Source organism: Lineus longissimus, chromosome 13 (genome assembly GCF_910592395.1).
Source record: "Lineus longissimus chromosome 13, tnLinLong1.2, whole genome shotgun sequence".
Classification (NCBI taxonomy): domain Eukaryota; kingdom Metazoa; phylum Nemertea; class Pilidiophora; order Heteronemertea; family Lineidae; genus Lineus; species Lineus longissimus.
Window position 1 is genome coordinate 2413223 of NC_088320.1, and position 6258 is coordinate 2419480.

Below are 6258 nucleotides of genomic sequence, written 5' to 3' on the forward strand. Positions count from 1 at the left end.
AGAGCCAGGAATTTTAGTTCCTTGAAAGTCACGCCGGTTCATCCTGGGTTCTCCGGGATCGTGGGTTCGAACCCGGGCCCTATTGCGTGGTGGTCAGCAGTGTAAACCACTAGGCCATGAGGCTCCTTAGTTACGATATCAAAATCAATGGTAATCTTTGTAAAGATTGCCAATATCCACCACATTATTCTACTCGAGGGCAGCTCATTCTTTCGTGTGACACCAAAAATATAGAACCGTTTTGGGCGATACTCTAAACTTCTGTCATTGTATCAATAAACATCAACTGTGATTCACGTGTTTCATCAAATTTACTCAAAGAGCCCCTTATTATTGTCATGCATTGGGATACTCACTAATAACAATAACAGCTTCTTAACGCATGAAATCACGCTCCGCGTCAAATTCACGATGATGCTTTTTTTCCTCTTGCATCAGAATCGGCACAATTGCCCGACTTTTATGGATCAAGAGGCATGGAGGTGTCAGAAATTATCATGTCTATGGCATCAGTTAACATTGTAAGACATCAGCTAATCATTGCGAAAGAAACTTTTAAGGTCTCACAGAAGACTTAAAATGTGTTTGGTAAGAGTGCGTTCGTGATAGGAAAACAAGAAAGCTGGCCTGGAGACGGGGGAGAATTTCGAAAATTCTTTGTACACGTTCGATATAGGACCCGGAAATGATCACAACATGCGAACATTCAAACACATATCTTTACATTTCGATTCGCCAATGATTCAAAAGAGTCCTGAATTCAAACTCATGGACCTACTGTCAATATAAAGTTTGACAAAGAGGCCTGCCTTGGGGCTCATGGCTGAAGCAGACAGTGGAGTTCGAACTCGACACCTCTTGACCGCTAGGTGAAGAGTCCCAGCCACTAGTGCACAGCGGCTCCCCTTGCAAAAGGCCACGTTCCATCTCCTTACTTTTAGATGAGACGAAGTTGGCTGTCAGTGAGTAGCGCCTTAAACAGTAAGGTTTTATAAGAATGTCCTAACGTATGAATTGATGGGCGTTACTTTTAGGTAATTTTGTATTTTACTTAACAAGCGTAACACCCAGTAACGGTGAAAAATTCACTCGGTACCAAAGAATGCCATTGGCAACCAATCAGTAATGATTGCAAAATGACTGTGAACCTTTAAGTTCCTTTGCGTGGACTTCATCACGGAATGAAGCCACCGTGTAGTCTATTATTTGATGAAAAAGAACCATGGCTACATTATATCTGGAGCATGACAATATGATTACTTTATCGAGAAAAAACACGTTTCTGTCTGTCCACTACTATTGTACCGTATGTCCGCCAGGGTCGTAAAAAATGATTACAGCCTTTTTTATCGTTTGGTTCATACTTGAATATCGATTTGTAGCAAAGGTGTGATAATACCGAAGGTAGTTTATTTTTTATCGCCGCCATAACAACGGAAAAATCAGACGCCCTCTTTTCGTCAAGCGCTGAGAAAAAAGAAGCCGTCGCAGAACATTACAATATATTTTGTAGGAGTTAAGCGGCTCTTGTTTCACTGTAAGGTATCTTAATCTTCTTGCCGTGTGAAGCGCTGAATGATAAGAGAAGAGTCCAATCCTTGTGGGACATACAAGTATTTAAGTTCATCCGGATATCGGACTGACAAAGCTAGTTCATTCCGTACGAACAATCAAGTATGTGATGTCACCAGGCCCTGTGGTCATTTACTTACGCAACACCTGTACATCCTTTATGTAGGAGATTTTGAGGGTGTTCAAAAAATCTTCGTTGAAATTCATACATTCTTTCGTACTTCGTCGTTAAGGGCTCTTCGTGAGACCTGTAAAGCCTGCCAAAAGAGCATCCGCATCGCTCACGATGAGGAATTACGATTATACTTAATTGAACGGAACGGATTACATGCACGAATACAAAGAGTTCATCTTTGTTAATTGCAGTTTGTGAGTTAATATAATCAGCATAAATACATGTACGGATCTTAAGCTGAATCAACAATAATTTCATATGTCGATTGTCCATTTCAAAGTACCGTGACGTTCTAGCACTTAAGCAGATTTTACCGAAGGTAATTATCGTCATAATACGTAATGAAATGAAGACCGTGTGAAGGTACTTATCACTCAGCTTTCATGAGCGATTGGTGTACACAGCCAGCAGAAAAACAATCACAGTGGAGGAAGCATCACAATCTCCCCAAGACCTTGACATCGCTTAAACACATGCTAGTGTCGTTCATGACGGGGAATAAAATCATAGGATTATAGATTAATAAAATCCAAATAATAAAGTGGGCATACTGTACTGACAACGAATTCGGCATTTTGTATAAAATCTATGCGGCTACCTTTATGATACTGAAGAGAGTACAGGCCTATCGAGACTGAGAAGGGGCCTCCTCTGACATAGCCTGACTTGGTGTACACATCTGATTCGACGTCACGAGCAAGGAAAGAAAAATGTTATTTCAGACTTCGTGACATCACTTCCCCGGGCTGTCGATTTTCTTTCAATTCGAATAGAGGTGCCGTCCGTTCTGGCCACAATTCGTATGTAATTACTGGGGATATCAACCCCGAGGCTCATGTTTGTAAATCAGAAACAACTTCTTATGGATATGACTTGTAATCAAGCATGTTGCCAGTGACTGGTAACTTATACTACCATCAGACGGTACATTTAACACCACTGATGGACCCAGGTACTAATCTCACCGAAGCACTTTCCTACCATTCGTAACCTTTGCCCTAACAGGAACCGAAAATGCTTTTCTTTAAAATTGATACAATGCCGTGGATTTTCATGATCAGCAGCTATGGCAACTATAGCCAACAAATTAAAAGAACGTCGTCTCGTTCTGCAGTATAAGCTGATTAGGAGCCCGAAAAGATAGTTTTATCGACATGGACACAAACATTCGCCAAATTCCCAAAGCAGCAATTGGGTTTTTCAGACAGGCATCAGTCAATCAAAAGCCACCTATTTACGCTTGTTCGGCGCAGCAAGCATGGCCCGTAATGAGTACAGGGCTTCTAATTGGTCAATTTCTGTCAGCTGACAGGCTGTCCCAAATTATTGCTGCTGGAGGAATATGGCGAATGGAATCGCAACTGAATCCCCAGGATCGCCGTATACATACGGAAAACACTGCGTTTTGACGGCACAGAGAAGTCAGGCGAACCGCTGGAAGTGGCAAAGATAAGCCAACCCGATTGGGCCGAGAAAAAAATTCAGTCTTGTTTTGCACAACATATTTGACACCTTAATCGACAGGGCGGCCTTGAGCAATTTATAGTATACAGCATACACATACGATATCTTGACTCGTTTTTATACGAAAGAAGTACGGGAAATGTACATTACCGACCTCGCTTCATCTTTGTAGAACAATACCCCACACCTGGAGCGTTACGGTATTAATAGCATTGGTCCATTTAATAACATAATTTAATAATACAATGTCTCTCTATAAATCTCTGTGGCTTGTATAATAAAGACCAATAAGTGCTTTTACTGAAACCTTTAGGTCCGCAGTGTACTATTACATTTGTCTAAATGTTTGGTTTTAAAATTTTGGCTTCGAAAATATTTCAGAATTTTGAACTCTCATGAGTGGTCGTGTTACCGGTTAACATTTTGTTTACAAAAATATTTACATTGTACATTGATGTCTTGACCATTGTTGGCCGTCAGGCATATATCTGAAATCGATGCACGCCCGGGCTATAGGTTTTCTAAATTTTGCAGCCCACATGAGACAGTTTAGTCACAATGGAAGCACAGATTCATTTCAAGTCGACAAAGGATTGCGTCCATTTAATAGGGTGTTAAAGCTTTTTGTTGATGAGTAACAAAACACACAAAAACACTTTTTGACATTTCATTTCCGAAAAACTGGCTCAACAATTTGCTCTTAATCTGTTGCATCCTAACATAACCATTGACTTACTCCGCCTCTCGATATTTTGTATACGAGGTAGGAGTATCAAAAACATGTATCTTAGGATGAATCTGTTGTTGAATACGCGGTGATTCAACTGATGACTGTTTTCTCAAGAAAAGAAGATACAAAATGAAATGAAAAGAAACATGAATGGAATGGAATCTAAGGTATTGGCATCTGTCACAATGACACTATTGTAGCAACTTGTCACTGAGTGACGATCATTGGCCGAGAGGTTAGCAGGAGCCTAAGGTTTTGCTCCATCTGCTCAGCATTTGAGGCCATGTCTGGTAGGTGACTGAATATTCATGATCCTTCAATTCTTTCCTGTAATGTAACAAGCACCCCATGGGACCAAGTTTTCACTTAGGAGTAGGTTAAAACTAAGCAACTTCTTTAGTGCAGCACAAGGATAGTACCAGGCAGATATAAGTGTACCAACAACCAACGCCTTAAATTGCAACAAACACCACAGGAAATACAACTGTTTGCCTTCACTTCAAAGGAGTTACAACTCAAATGTTAGTGCTCACAAACTATTCAATCTCATTATTGCACAGTATATTCGTTTTACGTTGCGTTGAGTTTGTGAATTTGTATCTTTATGACTTGTGGGTAATTGCCGAAAATTTCCGCATCAAAGAGAACCCATTACCTCTTCTCTACACTCTTCTCATACTGCCTTGTGCAAACTGACATAATGCATCTAGTGACATCCTAATAGTTTCAATTTTAAAAAAGGTGCGACTGAATTATTTCTTATCATAAAGGTCGATTTAAATACAATGTATGTTCTTGTTTGTTACATTGATGCTTGCAAACTTACAAGAAAGTGTTTCGAATAGGGCCTACGTCGCGCCTTATTGCACTCCCATGAATTTGAAGCGACACTTTTTTTCTGGGCAACGCGATCTGTGTTTTGAAAACCTCTGCGAAACTATCTGTTGTTGATTTCTCTCGATGGCCCTTATGATTCGAAACGGCTTGCCATAACAAGATTTCATGGCGTGCCCTGTGATAATTTCACATTCGCTTTAGACTATTACAAAGTAATAGTGTGATCTACAAAATCCCTTGTCGGTCTTCTTTAGACATTTTCCTTTACATTTTTAACAGCCTTCCCGTTATTTGACTGGAAATGTTTTCGCAATTTTGTCTGGGTTTCATATCAATATCTACGTACTTTAAAGACTTACTTCATTCGTTCAAAGCGTGAAAATTGAACTCGAGCGTGTACTGAAGACGAGACATTCAAATTCAAGTTCAATTCAAATTGTTTTAATGAGGGAATAGGCGTGTAAGGTCATACACCTTGGCCACATGACGTTTGACGATAAATGTGACCTTTCAAAACTAAGATAGACAAACAAGATTATGTCAAGCTATCTGACCCTATAGCATGATTTTGATTGATTTTGATTAATAAATACTTGTTGTTTAAAATCTTTTCCCCACTGGAAGGGTCCATGGGCCCCCAGCATTTTCAACAGAATGTTTTATGATTAAAGCTTGACGATATGTAGCAGGATCCAAAGGAAACCTATGCTCTATTGAGACAGAAACCAACTGAACAGTTTTAGAAAAGAGAAAGCAGGCAGAAGATTCGGAACAATGCCGCTAATTAACCCGTAGTCCCTTAAATCCCATCTTAGTCCAAGATCTCATGTATTCCATTGGTTGATTAACACCAGCAAATTGCAACGGAAGGCTCATCAGTGGCTTAGTTGGCAAGATTTTGCCATACATCCGAGATTGACAGAGGGATTATCTGGAAACAATTTCATAGGAAGATACCATGATACTAATGTGGGCGGCCTGATTAGGGGATGCATCACCCAGTGCGCTCGGGGCACAGATGGACAAGGTATAGCTTGCAGAGATGTACCAGAGTTAGTCCCAAGTTGCTTAGGGAACCTTAAAAGCCCTGCATGGCCATCAGATGAGTTATAACACCTGCCTAAGTGCGGATGGTGTATGTTATTATTACAAATATGATAAAAAAAATAAGCGATAGACAAATAATTTGTCGCCTCTGATGAGATGGAGACGGTGGATATTACGTTTAAAAAATGTGCTGTGTCGACCGTGTTTTTCGCCAGGGGCACTTAGAACCAAAAGCCTGTTCATTGTCTTAACAATATTACTGATGGAAGGTTGCGCCTGCGGCTTTTGTGTTGTGTACCTGATATCACTTCCTTGTCGAGATTTGGTGTTCGTAGTGAAAGTTGTTGCCTGAATGTTAGCAATTCATATCGAGTCATAACCGAGATTCGGTGTTCATAGTGAAGGTTGTTGCCTGAATGTTAGCCCTCCAGAT